General features: G+C 51.2%; 1 protein-coding gene across 1 annotated transcript in view; it reads left to right on the top strand.

Moving 5' to 3' along the window:
• Nucleotides 1-11,794: 11,794 nt before the first annotated feature.
• Nucleotides 11,795-16,370, top strand: part of USP46 (ubiquitin specific peptidase 46) — a 77,237-nt gene continuing 72,661 nt past the window's right edge. Inside the window, exons 1-2 of the mRNA XM_068137685.1 lie at nt 11,795-11,866; nt 13,139-13,246. The gene's annotated coding sequence lies outside the window, so the exon portion shown is untranslated. The remainder of the gene's footprint in view (nt 11,867-13,138; nt 13,247-16,370) is intronic.

Genomic DNA, 16,370 nt, shown 5'->3' with positions numbered 1-16,370 from the left:
ATAAGCAAGGAGCCTGAGCAACAAAAAGGGCGTAAAAAACCTGCCCATGCATGAAACAAAGCTTGCTAGGAGAGAGGCAACAGAGCAGGACACAGTAACTCTCCTGTTTGGGGGAAGGACAGACCTCACAGTGAGGGACACTCTTACACTGAAAGCAGGGAAAGTGTTGAGAGTCAAGGGTAGAGCTGTGAGTCTGATGGTGACACTGGGCAAAGATCATCCCCATCCCTGCAAACGTTTATGTAGAGCTTTCTAGAAGCTTCAGAACTGTATCTGCCTTTGGAAAGATACCTGGACTGCAGTGAAACAAATTGCTGCTCCCACAGTAGCTGCTGCTTTCCCACATCCACCATGAATGATGCCTGGGGCTGAGCAGTGCCAGGTACCACAGAGGAGCAGCTCCCTTGGCCAGCCACCAGACCAAGAGGTGATGGCAGGTTAGGTTTGTAAGGAGAAAGTATATTGTAAGGCTGCTAAGCCCCTAGGGAAGAAAGAATTGTTTGGTGACTGCAGTTTAAAATACATAAGTGGGTAAGTTTCTGAAAAGGCACTCAAGCAAAAGAGGGAAGGACAAGAAGGGCTGAAGGACTGGGCTGAAGGACTCAAGGACTTGAATACAAAGGGAAGAGTGGATTTCCTCATGCCAGAGCAGCAGGAATGATCTGGACATTGTATCTTAAGCAAAGGGGAAGGGTTTCACAGAAGATCTCACAGCACCTTGGTAGCCAAGCTCACCTGAGACAGAACATCTCCATGTAGCAGCGAGGACGATCGCGCTCCTAAGAAAGCTTTGTCCTCAAGATGAGGAAATGCAAAAGGTAAATAATGGCAGCCAGAAGCAGCTACTGCAACCAGGAAAAAGGAAACAAAACCCAGGGCTGCCATGCAGCGAGAAGGGCTCAGAGGAAATCTGGCAGTAGCTACAAAGCCAGCAAGCTTCTATTTTTGATGGGGATGGTTATGTGAAAGATGGGAGCAGAAGGAGGATCAGGAATGGGCAATCACTGCACTGGGGAAAAGCAAACTGTCGTGTCCTGAGTGGAGACAGGCCAAGGGTGTGAAGGTGAGAGTGAAAGGAGCAAGTTTTACTGCAGCACTCAAATCATTATGGAATGCTTGCTTTAAGGAAAGGGAGGGAAATCATTTACAATGGTGTGGGCAAATTGTGAAGGAAGAAGTAATTAAAGGTATGGGAGTGAATGGGAGAAAAGGAACTCTGCAATTATGTGAGGTGTTGCTTCAGTCTGTCTTTCCCTGGCACAGTTTAGCTTCCCTTTGCCTTAAAGAAAGGAGATGTGGTAGACATCATCTCTTTGGGGTCAGCAACACCTGGTGCTGCCCAGATGGAAAACAGCTGTTTCAGCAGAAGAATGTGGGGATGAGGAGACAACAGCAGAGTGGTATCTTACATGGAAGGCATCAGACTGAAGGAAAGCTGCTCTGTGGCTCCTGGTGTCCTATGTGCTTGAGAGAGTCAAATGGAGGGCTAAAGGGTGATGAGGAGACTGGAGCATTGGGGCTAGTTAGCATCCAGTTTTGGGCTCCCTTGTTCAAGAGGGACAGGAATCTGCTGGAGAGAGTCCAACACAGGGCTATGAGGATGATGAAGGGAGTGCAGCACTGCCTGGTGAGGAGAGACTGAGAGCCCTGGGGTTGGTTAGTGTGGGGAGGAGAAGACTGAGAGGGAACTTAATAAATGTCTATCAATATCTGAGAGCTGAGTGTCAAGAGGGAGGGGACAGGCTCTGCTCAGTTGCACCCTGGGATAGGACAAGAGGCAATGGATGGAAACTGCAGTACAGGAAGTTCCACCTCAACATGAGGAGGAACTTCTTCCCTGTGAGGGTCACAGAGCACTGGAACAGACTCCACAGGGAGGTTGTGGAGTCTCCTTCTCTGGAGACTTTCCAGCCCCACCTGGATGTGTTCTGTGTGACCTGTGCTGGATTCTATGCTCCTGCTCTGGCAGGGGGGTTGCACTGGGTGATCTTTGGAGGTCCCTTCCAACCCCTAACATCCTGTGAGCCTGTGAACAGGAAGCATGGCAATGAAATCTGCTGTTGGCAGTGCTGGGAGACCAGTTCAAACAAGGGTGGGAACAGTGTATTGGAGAAACTGCATGGGAATAGTATGTTGGAGAAACTGCATGCCTCTCAGAAGTGGATTAATGAAAACATAATTAAGTTTGATTATACTAATGACATGCAGAGATTAATCACCAATATGTCTTCCACTGACTATGAGATCAGCACTTGGAAGGAAGAGACTAGTTAATCACAAGATGAGTGGGAGCCGTGTAAAAAGGGAAATGTAAACCCATCAATGCCAGATCAGTAATTTCAGACAAGATCTGCAGTGCAATCTGTTGTTCTGTCAGTCAGGCAGGAGTGAATCAAACAAGTGCAGACAACAATGACTGATCATCAGGGACTTGGAGGATGAAAACACTCAGTGGTTTCAGTTTGGCAAGTCAAAGTAGGGCTTGGGACATGGGGAAGCCAGGAAGGTTTAAGGCAAGGGCCATGGCCAGCATCACAAGTGGGCATAAGTTCAACTCTGCAGTCAGAGGAAGCAAGGCATCAAACAGCCCTTGTTCCAAGTGGCAGGGGCAAAATCAGAGGAGTTTACAGAAGGACTAAATGGTGTCACTGACTGCAGTGACAATGAGGGTGGATGGCCAAGAGATCTCTTCTAGAGGCTTACAGAGAATGTTCAAGCACCATTCACAGGCTCACAGGATGTTAGGGGTTGGAAGGGACCTCCAAAGATCATCCAGTCCAACCCCCTGCCAGAGCAGCACCATAGAATCCAGCACAGGTCACACAGAACACATCCAGATGGGGCTGGAAAGGCTCCAGGGAAGGAAACTCCACAACCTCCCTGGGGAGCCTGTTCAGTGCTCTGTGACCCTCACAGGGAAGAAGTTCCTCCTCATGTTGAGGTGGAACCTCCTGTGCTGCAGTTTCCATCCATTGCCACTTGTCCTATCCCAGGGTGCTGCTGAGCAGAGGCTGTCCCCTCCCTCCTGACCCCCAGCCCTCAGCTATTGATAGACATTGATTAAATCCCCTCTCAGTCTTCTCCTCTCCAGACTGCACAGCCCCAGGGCTCTCAGCCTCTCCTCCCCAGGCAGTGCTGCAGTCCCTTCAGCATCCTGTAGCCCTCTGATGGACTCTCTAGCAGATCCCTGTCCCTCTTGAACTGGGGAGCCCAGAACTGGATGCAGTATTCCAGGTGAGGCCTCACCAGGGCCTAGCCTAGAGCAATGTGTCTGCAACAAACAATGGGGTGTGGTAGAAAAGGGGAACTGGGAAAGGATGATGAAAATGAAACAACACATCAAGAAAATAGTTTTATAATGGAGATGATTAATTAGAGACTGGACCAAAGTGCTAAAATAAGTGGGAAATGGGATCTTGTCCCTCTGTGTCAGGACATCAGAAGTGAAACAGTCAGCCAGGCTGAATGGTGGAACTTCTCCACACACTGAGGTACAAAATGCATTGTGAAATACATAACTGAGCCACTGAGTTGTGGGAAGGCACTGGGACAAAGACTGAAGGAGTGGGCATTTAGAACTCAGGAGAGAAAGCAGCTTTGCACTCTGCTATGCTAGCTCAAAGTTAAGATGAAGAGTAATAAATTAACCTCCTCTAATTTTACACCACTCTCATAAGTCCAGTGGAGCGGAAAGAGCTCCAGCACGGTGTGGGCAGGCTTGCTCATCCAGCAAGCCTTTCAATAAATAATTTCTTGTGTCTCTCTCTCAGGTAGGCAGAAGGGACTGCTGCCAGGGACAAAGTCTTAGCCTGGGTGGCCATGGGTTGGAGCTGCTGTGTGTGGATACACACTTCCACGCCTCGAGGAGACGTTTCTGTGGCTGATTCTGCTCACAGGGTAAGTCTGCCTGCAGCTTACACCTCCCATAAAGACCCTTCCATCCACAGCCAGGGACTGAGCCCTGCTCTGCTGTCTGCTGCTCTGGTAATTAGCTTCTAACGTGTGTCTGCAGGGAAACAAGCAGCTTGGACAGGGTGTTCAGAACACAGACAGTGTCAGCTCATTCCAGATAAATATTTACTTTCCAAAGCACTATGGATTCTCTCTTTGGCTCTGTAAATACAAGGCAGCCCTCTGTTCACAGCACAGCACATGTGTCCCATGCTCCCAGTGCACGGAGCCCAGCCGACCAGCTCCTGGGGGAGGGCTGAGAAGTTTACCCCTACCTCAGCCACAGCCCTGCAGCATCTTCCAAGAGCAAAGCAAAACAGAGGGGGAACAGAAAGGAGCTACAAAAACAGGAAAACAGCCTCCCTCTGTACTGGGAGGGATCTCCTGGGCAGCAAAGGCCAAGCTTACTGAGCAAGATAGGATCTTCATTCCAGGGTGCAGAAGGAGGGGAGGGAGGGCCGAGCTCCGTGCACTCTCACCTACCCACAGACCCTAGGTGGTTTCTATAGCAGCACAATTGCAGACATTTTTCTCTCTCCACAAGAAAGCCTGACTAATGTGCTGCAATTATATTAGTTGGTATTTTAATCAGATTTTATCTTCTCTTAAGCTTGCATTCCCCCTCCCTCCCCCCCATTTCCTCCTTATGTAACGCTCCCAAACTCTAATCTCAGAGGTGGAAGAGCTCAAGGCTTTCTTTCCCACTCAGGGCTGCCCATCTGCTGCCAGTATTATTTTTGTGTGTATGTGTGTGTGCTGGTTTGTGTCCCCACAGTGCAAGCAGTTGTTCTGCACACAGAGTGCTGCTTTGACCTGAAGTGAGTGAGGGGGAAAGCCCCAGTGCTGGAATCTCTTGAATTAAGGCAGGCTCTAATGCTTTGTTCTCAAATGTGTAGGAGACAGCTGAGCAGAATTTTCATTGTCCATTTTAGGAATGCCCCAGGCTTAAGCCCTCTAAAAACTGTGGCATTAAAGTGCTGTTGTCAGCCTCTCTTAATCTCACTGTGTGTTACAACAGGGTCAGCTCAGCAAGGGGCTGACACCTGGGGTGCATTAGGGAAGGTCACCGACCAGCCCTGCTGTGCCAGGCAAACCTCAGGACACTGCTGTCACCAGCAGAGGAGCACTGGGGCTGGAGCAGCCTTTCTTGCTTGCTAATGAACAGCTTTTTGCATGTACCATCTGTAAGCTGAGCCTCTGCAGATCCTTGCACTTCATAGAGTCATCACACAGAAGCCATCTCCCTGAAGCTACAGACAGGGGGGGCAGCATTTTGGTTACTGCCTTTCCAGATGTTAGCTGTCACCTTGGGGCTGGAAGCAACTGTCCCTGCAGCTCTGCTGGAGGGAAGCCCTGGGTGCACTTGTCCAGCCCTGCTATGAGGGGGCCAGCAAGGATCACAGGATGTTAGGGGTTGGAAGGGACCTCCAAGAGCATCAAGTCAAACCAATCAACCAACCCTAACTAACCAACTAGACCATGGCACTAGATCATCAAGTCACAGAATCACAGAATCATCCAGGTTGGAAAAGACCTCAGAGATCATCAGGTCCAACCTAGTACCTAATACCTAACACCTTCTGACAACTAAACCGTGGCTCCAAGTGCCACATCCAAGCCTTTTGTGAACACCTTCAGGAATGGTGATTCCACCACCTCCCTGGGCAGCACATCCCAATGGCCAATCTCTCTTGCTGGGAAGAACTTTCTCCCCACCTCCAGCCTAAACCTCCCCTGGCACAGCTTGAGACTGTGTCCTCTTGTTCTGGTGCTGCTTGCCTGGGAGAAGAGACCAACCCCCACCTGGCTACAACCTCCCTTCAGGGAGTTGGAGAGAGCAAGAAGGTCTCCCCTGAGCCTCCTCTTCTCCAGGCTAAGCAACCCCAGCTCCCTCAGCCTCTCCTCACAGGGCTGTGCTCCAGACCCCTCCCCAGCCTTGTTGCCCTTCTCTGGACATGTTCAAGAGTCTCAATATCCTTCTTAACCTGAGGAGCCCAGAACTGGACACAGGACTCAAGGTGTGACCTAACCAGTGCTGAGTACAGTGTAGAATGACTTCCCTGCTCCTGCTGGCCACACTGCTCCTGATGCAGGCCAGGATGCCATTGGCTTTCTTGGCCACCTGGGCACACTGCTGGCTCATGTTCAGCCTACCATCAACCAGCACCCCGAGGTCCCTTTCTGCCTGGCTGCTCTCCAGCCACTCCAAGCCCAGCCAGAGCAGGACCATAGAATCTATGACCTGGGATGGCACAAGACCCCAGTGAGCATGACTTGATCTGTCCTTGTTCTGAAGTGGCAATATACTGAAAGCTTTGCATTAGCAGTGCAGCTTCTTTAGCAAGAGGGATGTGAATTCAAGTCATGCCTACCTACTACAAGACAAAGTTGTGTGTAGGTTGCAAAGCCAAACACAGAAAAGAGAGGAAACGCCAGAAATAAGATTGCCTGGGCAACCTCAACTCATCCTCCCACAGGCAGATGCATTCTCTTGCAGCCTTCCTTGCATCATGTCATATCATTACACTGTCTCCTGTTGTACTGGCAGTCTGTCTTCTATTTGCCCTTGGGAATAGAGCACCTAAATATAAAAGAGGATGTGGATGTTATTCAGCAGTTCTCTTAAAGCCCTGATTAATGAGCCCACGGTGCAACACCAGAAGTGTCCTCTAGCACAGGAATTGCTGACTCCTTCGCCAGCTTCTCAGGGTGTGGAGAGACATGGTACAGGGGAATCACAGAATCACAGAGTTGGCAGGGTTGGAAGGGACCTCAAGGATCAGCCAGTTCCAACCCCTATGGACAGGGACACCTCACACTACAGCAGGTTGCTCACAGCCACATCCAGCCTGGCTTTGGAGCTCCTGCACCACCAATCCATTCCTCCGCCGCTCGCTGCTCTGCTGGCTGAACATAGTATCATAGTATCATAGTATCATAGTATCATAGTATCATTCAGGGTTGGAAGGGACCACAAGGATCAGCTAGTTCCAACCCCCCTGCCATGGGCAGGGACACCCCACACTAGTTCCAGGCTGGCCAGAGCCTCATCCAGCCTGGTCTTAAACACCCCCAGGGACAAGGCCCCAACCACCTCCCTGGACAACCCATTCCAGGGCTTCACCACTCTCATGCCCCGGGATTGAACACAGGAAGCTCAAGAGCAGGCTCTGTCAGCTCAGTTTGTTTCCTGTACATCCCATTGTGGTGCTGATGAGCTGCAGCAGAGGAGAGAAGGGGAGATCAGTGTTACTGTATGGATGACTCAGAGAGTCTCTCTTTGACAAGAGCACAGGGTTGGGCTTTTCTCTGGGTTTCTTTTTGTTTCTTTTCCCCTAAATAAAGCAAGCAGTCAGCCCCCAGAATAGAAGCAATGCTTAGAAGAATGCAGCTCCTGGAGGAGTTTACAAATTCCACCTCCCCAAAACACAGAGGTTGGTATGCTGGGGCATCTCTGCTGAGGATATTGTGCAAAGCAAAAGCCATCAGTTCTCCATCTGGAATGTAAAGCTGGGCTGTCCAAACAGGACCTGAGCACTCCGAGGTGGGACTTCAGTTCCTGGCTGGAGCCAGTTGTAACCAGTTGGGCGATTTCCATGCTCCTTTTTATATTTGCTTGCTTGCTCAGAGCCCAGGGGGATTTGCCCTGCACTACCTGCAGTGCTGCAGCCCTGGTATGGCTGGAATGGGTCCCCAGGCGAGGCAGGAAGTGGGGCCCTGCTCCCACCAGCCGCCAGCTCTGCTCCTCTCTTCACCCCTGGCAGGGCCTCCCCTGCCAGCAGCCTTCAGGGGAGGTGCACTGCTTGCAGAGTCTGAGGGGACACTGCAGGGTGTTCAGCTGCACATTTCAAGCTTTAATGCTGGCTTACTGGTGGGAAGAAAAGGAGAGCATTGACTCCAGACAGAGGGAAAACATTTCCACTTCTCCCTTATGCCACTGCAGAGCAATTTTTCCTTCTTCCTAAAACATTCAGAAGCTTTGAAAACAAATCCTCTCCCTTTGCAGTCTCTGATTCTGTGGGGTTGCCCCCCCAAAATGTCCTGGAGATAGGTATCTCTGGCTGAGCTACACTGAATTCCCCCAAACAATCCCCCAAAGCCTCAGCTTATGAACTCCATTAGTCATGGCTTCTAACAGAATCAACCACAGAAGTGGCCACCAAATGGGAAAGGAAAATGCTAGCAGCAAACAACTTCTCTTCTAGCTTGTGGCTAGAACCTGGGGGGGGACAGCTTGGGGGTGTGGGGGGGCTCTGCTGCAGTGCCTTGTGTGCTGCTGCACCTTAGCTCAAGGGTGAGTTTTATCCCATGGCAGAGAGGTTGGAGTAGATGATCTCTGAGGTCCCTTCCAACCTGAGCCATTGTCTGGAATGTGTCCAGAGAAGGGCAACAAAGCTGGGGAGGGGTCTGGAGCACAGCCCTGGGAGGAGAGGCTGAGGGAGCTGGGGTTGCTTAGCCTGGAGAAGAGGAGGCTCAGGGGAGACCTTCTTGCTCTCTACAACTCCCTGAAGGGAGGTTGTAGCCAGGTGGGGGTTGGTCTCTTCTCCCAGGCAAGCAGCACCAGAACAAGAGGACACAGTCTCAAGCTGTGCCAGGGGAGGTTTAGGCTGGAGGTGAGGAGAAAGTTCTTCCCAGCAAGAGAGATTGGCCATTGGGATGTGCTGCCCAGGGAGGTGGTGGAATCACCATTCCTGGAGGTGTTCACTAAAGGCTTGGATGTGGCACTTGGAGCCAGGGTTTAGTTGTCAGGAGTAGGTATTAGGTACTAGGTTGGACCTGATGATCTCTGAGTCCTTTCCAACCTGGATGATTCTGTGATTCTGTGACTCTATGAAAGTGCATTCCCATAACAGGAAGTTGGGGTGTGGGGGAAACAGAACCAAGGCCAAACAGTGTCTAGAAAATCAGGGGGAAATGGTGCTTTTGCACAGTTACTTTAGTCAACCAGATTTATCTTTCTTTTAACTTGAGAGAGAATTCTGAGTAAGAATGACTTGTAAGTCCAGATAGACTTTCAGGTTGCTGAAATGAGTGCTAAGAATAATCACAATAAGCAAGTAGAAAAATTCCTGTGCTAAGTCAAGCCTAAGTGCAATTCCAGCTACAATCAATCAGGGGAAAATCAGAGCATGCTGAAATTTCAGAGCATCACAGAATTGTCAGGGTTGGAAGGGACCTCAAGGCTCAGCCAGTTCCAAGCCCCCTGCCATGGGCAGGGACACCTCACACTGCAGCAGGTTGCTCACAGCCACATCCAGCCTGGCTGCAAACACCTCCAGGCAGGAGGCTTCCACCACCTCCCTGGGCAACCTGTGCCAGGCTCTCACCACCCTCATGGGCAGGAACTACTTAACATCCAATCTATATCTCCCCTCCTCTAGCTTGGATCCATTCCCCCCTAATCCTATCACTCCCTGACACCCTCAAAAGTCCCTCCCCAGCTGTCTTGTAGGTCCCCTTCAGATACTGGAAGGCCACAATTAGGTCTCCTCAGAGCCTTCTCGAGACTGAACAGCCCCAACTCTCTCCATCATTCTCCATAGGAGAAGTGATGCAGGCCTCTGATCATCCTTGTGGCATCTGCAGGTCTAACTACAAACAATATTAATCCTCCTCAGTAGTTATTGTCAGCATCTCCCCTGGATTCCTGTGGGCATGAAAAGGAATAGGTTTGGCACAAAAATAATTGGCAGGAGCAGTTAAAAGTTACTCCAGCCATGCCACACAGCTATGGATGAGCTGACTCACTGCTTAGGATCACAAATCCTCTCCGCTCCTGGCAGCTGAAATGGCTGAAGCATCCCAAACTGATCTGAGCAGGAGAGGCCTTTTGCATCAATATTACATGCAGCCATGAATTAAACATGAACACACAACTGGAATGTTCTCACTGGTGTCTGAGCAGCAACTGCAGTCTCAGCTGTTTCAAAAAGTCTGGGCTTTCAAAATGCCAGGAGGCAGTTGCACATAAAAGCTTCATTCTCTTCTGCTCTATGAATCAGCTATGAAAGAACTGAAGTTGCAATTCATTCTCCTTGTCTGCTCAGCAAGAAGTGTAACTGCCTTGTGGCTGATCTGGGGGCAGATGATTGCAATGTTGTAATTAACCCCCAGATCACAGGAGCACAGAATCAACCAGGCTGGAAGTAGACCTCCAGGATCACCAAGTCCAACCAATCACCCAACCCTATCTAATCCACCAGACCATGGCACAAAGTGCCTCAGCCAGGCTTTGCTTAAACACCTCCAGGGATGGTGACTCCACCACCTCCCTGGGCAGCACATCCCAATGGCCAATCTCTCTTGCTGGGAAGAACTTTCTCCTCACATCCAGCCTGAACCTCCCCTGGCACAGCTTGAGACTGTGTCCTCTTGTTCTGTTGCTGCTTGCCTGGGAGAAGAGACCAACCCCCACCTGGCTACAGCCTCCCTTCAGGGAGTTGGAGAGAGCAAGAAGGTCTCCCCTGAGCCTCCTCTTCTCCAGGCTAAGCAACCCCAGCTCCCTCAGCCTCTCCTCCCAGGGCTGTGCTCCAGACCCCTCCCCAGCTTTGTTGCCCTTCTCTGGACATGTTCAAGAGTCTCAATGTCCTTCTTAAACTGAGGAGCCCAGGACTGGACACAGGACTCAAGGTGTGACCTAACCAGTGCTGAGTACAGTGTAGAATGACTTCCCTGCTCCTGCTGGCCACACTCCTGATGCTGGCCAGGATGCCATTGGCTTTCTTGGCCACCTGGGCACACTGCTGGCTCATGTTCAGCCTACTGTCAACCAGCACCCCGAGGTCCCTTTCTGCCTTGCTGCTCTCCAGCCACTTCAACCCCAGCCAGAGCAGGACTCCTCCCCAGCTTTGTTGCCCTTCTCTGGACACCTTCCAGCATCTCAACATCTCTCTTGAATTGAGGAGCCCAGAACTGGACACAGGAGTCAAGGTGTGGCCTGAGCAGTGCTGAGCACAGGGCAGAATGACTTCCCTGCTCCTGCTGGCCACACTGTTCCTGACAGAGGCCTGATCCTCCTTAAAGCTGAGTGAAAATATTCTGAGGAAGCAAAAGAAACAACTGGCTGAGAGTACAGCAGAGCATTTCCTCTGACTCCTCTCACAGAGCATTTTCTAACCCAACATTTACATTTGTTCATGGATGTCCCACTTCCTTTGACCAGCAAATCACTTGAGAAGGAGGAAGCTTTGCCCAGAGCTGTAACAAGGGGCTGTGTTTCCAGACAGAACCTTTTTCTCCCCCACCCTCTGGAAGCTGTTCAGCAGCTCATCTATGGCAATTCAGCTTGAAAGTTCAGCAAGCTGTAAGGACAGACTCTCCTCTCCTTCAGCTGGCAAAGGAGTACTAAGCAAGGATATTTTAGTTATCTTGTCTTATTGTTTGCAGTGAAATGCAGAGGCAAAGTCTGTCTTGGTTTGTGTTTCAGGCTTGTGGCTCCACTTGCACTTAAAGTGCTCAAAGTGCTTCCAGGGAGAAGCTCTTCCAAGGTGAGACAAGAAGCATGCAGCAAGTAGAGAGTGGAGAACAAAGCCCACAGACATGACTTGCAGCTGGCAGCTGGGGACAGGGAGAGAGGCAGGCTGGACAGAGAGCCTCTGTTAGTCCTGCAAGGAGGTGAGGGGGCTGGGAAGCATTCTCTCAGTATTTTACAGGCCAGAATGTGCAGGTCTCCTAAATGCTGCCCTACCACTGTGCTTTGCAGGTAGCTGCTTCAGTCCTGAGAGTTATCAACCACCAAGAGCTACAGCAGCAACAAGCAGCAGTGTTCACATGCTGAGAGCCCTGCTGCCAGCCTCATCTGCCAGCTCAGCTGGTGACTGGTGACCCTGCAGACCAAGCAGCAAACCAGATGAGCTGTTTCCCTGAGCAGAGAGGTGCATGGGCAACCAGAGGTGGAGCAGGGAGATCAGAACAGGTAAGAAATATTTCTCCTTCCTCAGCTCAGCTCAGTCTCAGTACACAGCCAGGTCTGAAGCTTACTGACACCACAAAGGTTTCTGGAGCTTGGTGGCTTTGGCTCATGGCCTCCAGGTGCTGAGTACCTCCTTACACCTGAGGTGCCCAAAGTTAACCCACTGACAGCAGCAGGTAGCAAAAGGTAGAGAGACAGTCAGCACCTGACAAAGCAGTGATCTTGGGCCTGCCTCTGGTCACATCTCAGGGTGAGCCATGCCCAGAGCCCTTTGCTCCATCCTTGTGCCACCCACCCTAACACAGAGCCAAATCCAGCCAGACTCCATGCCTTCTTCCTCCACCACTCTTCCCTGCCATACAAACTCCTGTGCTGAGCCCAGCCCTTGCACATCTCTGCCTGCCCCCACCCCGTGCTTTGAGCTGGCTTGTGGCATCCCAAACCAGAGGCACAGCTCCTGCACTGGTGACACTCCTGCAGGCTTCTGTGCCAGGCCACCCTTCTGTCTGAGGGCTTGCTGGGCAAGCAGCCAGAAGCTCCCCTGTCCCCCACAGGTGCTGATGTGGCACCTGAGACAGCTGCTGGCTGCTGCCCCAGAGGTGCTGAGAGGAGAGCAGAGCCAGCTCCCAGTTGGAATGTGCAGTGGCTCACAATCTCCCCGGTGGTACAGGCAGTGGCATGCAGCAGTGATGCTGTGTGGGAGATGGAAGTGGCCTGGATCTGAGGTCAGGGAGCCCTGGGGCTAGGGACAAGGCAGTCTGTGACTCTCAAGAGGCTTTTTCCCAGTTTGTGGCTTTTTTTCACCTCGACATCTTTGCAGATCTTTCCCCTGGCTAATTGCCAGGCAGTTCTGTCATCAGGCTCCTGGCCTCAGGCATGGCTTCTCTGGGGGCTGTATTGAGAAAACATAAGCATCATGGGAGTGTGTGGGGCTCTGGAGGCCCCCAGGGAGAGCCTGCCAGCAGGGGCAGCAGGGCTGGGTACAGAGCATTCACAATGGACATTTCAGCACAGGTTACTGCAGGACAGAGGCTTCACCTCTAGAAAATGAAGTGGTTCCTACAAGATGAAGACCCACAGACTGTGAGGCTTGTTCTTGGCCTTGCTGCAAGGCTGAGCTGAGGAGCAGAGCTGCTGTGAGGCAGTGAGGGCCACACTTTGATCCAGCACACCAGCCAGCAGCAGCTCCCAGAGCATGCAGCAGTTGTTTTTCTTACAGCTGCTGAGCAGCTTTTGTTCACATGCCAAACTCAGCTGACTTGTCCTGCCTTGCAGGCCTCTGGGAAGAAAGAGCAGACCCAGCTGGCATCCCCTGCAGTCACAGCTAAGACAAGCTCCTCCAAGCTCAGGCATACTTCAGCCCACAGAGAAGACAAGCTGCAGGTAAAGATAGACAATATCTGCCAGGCAGACACCTGGCAGCAGTGTGTGCTGTGTGGAGTACCAGCAGGCTGTGTGCCTGTGACACATAAATACTGTGAGGAGAGAGGGAAAGGTTGGTGCAGCTGAAGTTTAGGCTTGATCTGAGAAAGAAGTTCTTCACAGAGAGATTGGCTTGGGATGTGCTGCCCAGGGAGGTGGTGGGGTCAACATCCCTGGAGGTGGCTAGGCCAGAGCTGGATGATTAGATAGGGTTGGATGATCAGCTGGACTTGATGCTCTTGGAGGGCTCTTCCAGCCTGGCTGATTCTGTGATTCTGATTATCTAAGTGCAGGGAAATCCAGAAAGAACTTCATGCACAGTTCAAGAAGCTTCTCTTCATTTTCCTTTCCCTCTCTCCTCCCTTGAAGCCTGCTGATAGATCCTCCAGGGTGTATAAATCATGGCCAGAGAGTGTGCATGTCTAGCACATATTCTGCTGTTCTCCTGGCTATCAAATATGTAGTTGGCCCTCTCCAATGGGCCATAACCATTGAAGCATTCCCCTGGCTGCTTGCTGTAATGCTGCCTTGCTTCCAGTTCTGACTGACATCAAAAGCAAGCTGAATTGCCTGGCTCCTCATTTTCCCCACCTCTGGAATGAGGCAATAATGTTTCCCTTCAGCATCCAGTGCTGTGAGGTGGGTGGATGAAGAGCACTGTCAAGATGTGATGCATGGGTAGTTAAAATGGTGGCTTGCAAAGAAAATGTGCAGGTGCTTCTGGCATGGGAGTGAGGCCAGGTTGTGCTGGCAGGGGATGAAAGCTTGGGGAGCTTTCTGAGAATGACATTCCATGATTCCCTAGCAGGGATTAACTTCTATCTATTTGGCAAGGTGGCAGAGCTGCTCACAGGAAGTTAGGGGTTGGAAGGGACCTCTGGAGCTCATCCAGTCCAGCCCTCCTGCCAGAGCAGCACCACAGAATCCAGCACGGGTCACACAGGAACACATCCAGATGGGGCTGGAAAGGCTCCAGAGAAGGAGACTCCACAACCTCTCTGAGCAGCATGTTCCAAACCAAACCCAAAACCAACCAAAACCAAACCAAACCCAAGCCAAACCCCAAACCAAACCCAAGCCAAACCAAGTCAAAACCAAAACCAACCAAAACCAAACCAAACCCCAAACCAAACCCAAGCCAAACCAAGTCAAAACCAAACCAAAACCAAACCAAACTCCAAACCAAACCCAAGCCAAACCAAGTCAAAACCAAACCAAACCCCAAACCAAACCCAAACCAAACCAAGTCAAACCCAAAATCAAACCAAAACCAAACCCCAAACCAAACCCAAACCAAACCAAGTCAAACCCAAAATCAAACCAAAACCAAACCAAACTAAAGCAAACCAAACCCAACCCAACCCAACACCAACCAACCCAACCCAACTGAGCAAACCCCAAGGAAATATCTGCAGCTGTTCTTTTGATGAAATGCAGAGGCTTCCAGTCTAAGTTTATTTAACAGTTATTGACATTTGCTAACTCTGAATTGTAAGAGGAGTTGAAGAGCTGGGCACTTCCATTCCAGCTGTGACCTGAGCAGATCCCCTCCTGAATCACAGAATTTCAAGGCATTAGGGGTTGGAAGGGACCTCCAAAGATCATCTAGTCCAATCCCCCTGCCAGAGCAGGGTCACCTAGAGCAGCTCACACAGGAACACATCCAGGTGGGTTTGGAATGTCTCCAGAGAAGACTCCACAACCTCTCTGGGCAGCCTGCTCCAGGGCTCTGCCACCCTCACAGTGACAAAGTTTTCCCTTCTGTTCTGTGGCATCTCCTCCATTGCCCTTTGTCCTGTTGTTGGACATCCCTGAGCAGGGCCTGGCTCTGTCCTCCCCACACTGCCCTGCACATCTTTATCACCAGGAATGAGGTCAGTTTGAAAACTTTGAGGTCAGATTGAAAACCAGAAGCTTTCTCAAGGAAGCTCCAATGCCTGCTGCTGGAACGCCTTATCCTGTGGGAGCAGAGGGACACCACTGATTCATTAGTGCTTGCAGCTGAAAAGGTAGGGGCTGCTGCCCTGCTGATGAAGGCAGCCTCCTGTCTCTCGGCAGAGCATAGGCTGGAAGCAAGCCCCGGGCAATCTTTGTTATTATAATGAGTCCTATGGCCTGTGGCCTCCCCTGGAGCCCTCTTCTGCTAGGCGAAACGAGAGGCAGTCCAAAGAACTGGCAGCTTGACAGAGCAGCCCTGCTCTCTAGCTATTAAAGTCACAGGTAAGCGCCACAGTCTTGAACTGAGGCTCCAAAGCTGCTGACTCAGCAGAGGGGCAGCCTAACAAGAACCAGCTTCGGGGGGGAGGGTGAATTTGTTAAGGTCATGAGCAAGTGCATGCATGTCCTGGGGCTCATTTTCTCCCTCCCACTGGCTCTGCTTTTGAGAACAGCAGGGGACAGGCTCTGACAGTGATCCAGGCCTCTGAAATGCTCAGAGGAGTGAAGGTCAAGGACAATTATGTCTCAGCAGACAAGCAGGGAGCCAGTAGCCAGGATCTGGGGACAGGGAAAGATCTCTGCGTGTGTCCTGCACCCCAGGCTAGCTGCTAATGCTGGCCTGGCTGCCAGAAAGCTTTCATGCTGACCCAGCCCCTTTTGCTTGGCCACTGCTTTGTTATCCATGATCAGGTTGCTCCTTAAAAGGACAGCATCAGGTCTTACCCTTGAGTGTCTTCTGGGTGCCCAGGCATGGCAGAGGACATTAGCACCACAGGAAGGGGGGCACTCATACCATACCCTGACACCTGCCTCCTACCTGAAACCTGAGCAATGCCACCCTAGAGAGAATTCAGTTGCACAAGGTAAAAGGGATGCAGAATGAAAGGTGTCTGTACTTCCTTCCAAACATCACTGCATACTCAGCATGCTGGGCAGAGGGAAGCCTGATGAGGTTCAACCAGGAGAAGTGCAGAGTCCTGCAGCTGGGCAGGAAGAATAAACTGCAGCAGTACACGTTGGGAGGGGATCTGCTGGAGAGCAGCCCCAAGGAGAAGGACCTGGGAGTGCTGCTGGATCATAAGTTATCCATGGGTCAGCAATGTGCCCTGGTGGCCAAGGCGGCCAATGGGATCCTGGGCTGCATTCA

Source organism: Melanerpes formicivorus, unplaced genomic scaffold, assembly GCF_026170545.1.
Source record: "Melanerpes formicivorus ecotype bairdi unplaced genomic scaffold, bMelFor1.0.p_v2 SCAF_4, whole genome shotgun sequence".
NCBI lineage: Eukaryota > Metazoa > Chordata > Aves > Piciformes > Picidae > Melanerpes > Melanerpes formicivorus.
The sequence above is the reverse complement of the archived record's forward strand: the minus strand, read 5'-3'. Positions and strand labels throughout refer to the sequence as shown.